This window comes from Propithecus coquereli, unplaced genomic scaffold, assembly GCF_000956105.1.
Source record: "Propithecus coquereli isolate 6110/MARCELLA unplaced genomic scaffold, Pcoq_1.0 Scaffold201, whole genome shotgun sequence".
Taxonomy (NCBI): domain Eukaryota; kingdom Metazoa; phylum Chordata; class Mammalia; order Primates; family Indriidae; genus Propithecus; species Propithecus coquereli.
In genome coordinates, this window is record NW_012145079.1 from 2,880,737 (window position 1) to 2,883,752 (window position 3,016).

Below are 3,016 nucleotides of genomic sequence, written 5' to 3' on the forward strand. Positions count from 1 at the left end.
GGGGTATAAAAGATAATACGGGCCGGGTGTGGTGGCTCACGCCTGTAATCCTAGCACTCTGGGAAGCTGAGGCAGGAGGATTGCTTGAGCTCAGGAGTTCAAGACCAGCCTGAGCAAGAGTGAGACCGTGTCTCTACTAAAAATAGAAAACTTAGCCAGGCATTGTGGCATGTGCCTGTAGTTCCAGGTACCCTAAGGGGCCGAGGCAGGAGGATCACTTGAGTCCAAGAGTTTGAGGTTGCAGTGAGCTATGATGACTCCACTGCACTCTACTTAGGGCAACAGAGTGAAAGAAAGAAAGAGAGAAAGAGAGATAGAAAGAAAGAGAAAAGAAAGAAAGAGTTAAAAAGAGACACATAAAACCTAGATGACAATTTTGAACAAGAACTCTCTAACATTGCTGGATGTAGAATAAATTGGTACAACCACTCTGGGTAGTGCTGTTTGTAGCAACACTATCTTCTAGTAGCCCAAACTGGAAATTATCCAAATTTCCATCAAAAGTAGAGTGGATACATAAATTGTAATGTATTCATGCAAGAGAATACTTATAGCAATGACAATAAACAGACTATTGCTACATCCAAAAATAGGAATGGATTTCATAAATATAATGTTGGGGGAAAAAAAGCTAGACACAGGAGAATACATATTGTATGAGTCGATTTATAAAAGGTTCAAAATCAGCCAAATCAATCTATGATGCCGGATATCAGAAAGGAGCTTACTTTTGTGGGGGCTTGATGACTAGGATGGGATGCAAGGGGAGCTTCACGGTTCTGGTAACATAATGTATTTTGGCCTGGGTGCTGATTATACTGATGTGTTCATCTAGCTGTATACGTAGGATTTGTGTACTTTTCTTTATGTGCATTACATTTCAAGGAAAAGTTTATCTTTAAAAAAATCCTAAAAATTAAAAGAAAAAAGAAAAACTGTAACAACAAAATGGGAGTGATACTGGAATTTTAATGGGTGGGGTCCAGGAGACCACCAATGCTATGATGCAAAGAGCAGGGAAGGATAAAAATAGTATACTTTCCAGGTATGCAAGTACAATGTAAATAAAGAAAACATTTACCTTTTATTTTTTTCCTGGTATTTTCCAAGACTTCCTCAGCTTCTTGAAAAACCATGTCATCAATAGCTATATCATTCACAGTATTTGAATTTCCAATTCAACATAGCTGTATCAGGATGGTTTTCGTGGCTGTCATATCCATGGTGACCTTACATATTGGTGTAGACATTAGCTTCTTCACTGACTGTGTCACTTCACTACATTTGACTTCATTGTGTAGACATGATATGAAACATACAGAAGTAATATCAGATGTTTATAATTTAGTTTTGTCTTATTATATTACAGATAGGATATAATATAATTAAACAATTATATGTATAGTAGTCTATATTGTTCAAGAATTGATATTTAGAATAAAAATGAAGCATTAAAATATTTATAATAAAAGGAAGACACTGAGAATCATCAATTTATGTAACCCGATATATTTATAGTGGATGCTAACTTCTCATGGCACAAACTCAGGTATGCTAAAAATATAATTCTTTTTCTTCTTTGTCTCTATCTCTGTCTACCTATCTTTGTCTCTCTCTGTATATGTGTGTGTGTATCTTTGTGTCTTTGTTTCTCTATCTCCTTGTATCTTTCTTTCCTTTTTGTTTTTGTCTCACACCAATTTCTGCCTAGTGTCACAAAGTTAATCTGAGTTTTCTGTATCAAATCAAGGTTTTCTTAGTCAAATTGAGATTTTTAGATCCAGTCATAGTTTCTCCCCACATAATTCTTTTTCGGGCTGTATGTAGAATTCGGGCTTTAGTGGTTCTGGTATCTGGTCCTTCGTCATCATCTGTCCACATGCTCAGTGATCTTTGTATCTACTCACATCATCTGAGATACATGCAATCATTTACATTAGAGTTCACTATTGATGGTGTACATTCTATGGATTTGGACAAATATATAATGACATGTATCCACTATTATATCAATAGTGTCATACAAAGTAGTTTCACTGCACTAAAAATCCTCTATGTTCTGCCCATTCATCCTTCCCACCCCCTTAACCCCTGGCAACCACTGATCTGTTTATTATCTCTATACTTTTGCCTTTTCCGGAATGTCACATATGGTTGGAATCATACAACATGTAGTCTTTTCAGATTAGCTTCTTTCACAATAATATGAATTTAAGGTTCCTCCACTTCTTTTCTTGGCTTGGTAGCTTATTTCTTTTTAGTGCTGAATAATAGTCAGTTGTCTGGATGTACCACAGTTTGTTTATCCATTCACCTAGTAAAGGACATCTTGGCTGCTTCCAAATTTGGACAATTATGAATAAAGTGGTATAAACAGCTATGTGCAGTTTTTGTGCAGACGTAAGTTTTCAACTCCTTTGGGTAAATACCAAGGGGGGCAATTTCTGGATCATATGGTAAGAGTATGTTTAGTTTTGTAAGAAACTGCCAAAGTGTCTTCCAAAGTGGCTGTACCATTTTGCATTCTCACAAACAATGGATGACAGTTCCTGTTGCTCCACATCCCTCACCAGCATTTGGTGCTGTCACTGTTCTGGATTTTGGCCATTCTAATACCTGTGTGGTGTTATCTCATTGTTGTTTACCCATGGTATTTTAACATCTGGCTGGGGAGGGTTGGGAAGGCAGCACAGGGAAAATGTGGATGGTTCAGAAATTCAAATATGTATTTTATATTTTTTACAATTCATAAGTTTATAATTACCTTATTTTGCTCTGTATTGCCTTCTGTAACTTTCTTTTCTCTGAGGTACTGGAGTACAAGTGTCTTTAAAAAGAAGAAAGAGTGGCCGGGCTCACGCCTGTAATCCTAGCACTCTGGGAGGCCGAGGCGGGCGGATCGTTCAGAGCTCAGGAGTTCGAGACCAGCCTGAGCAAGAGCGAGACCCCGTCTCTACCAAAAAATGGAAAGAAATTAACTGGACAGCTAAAAATATATGTAGAAAAAATTAGCCGG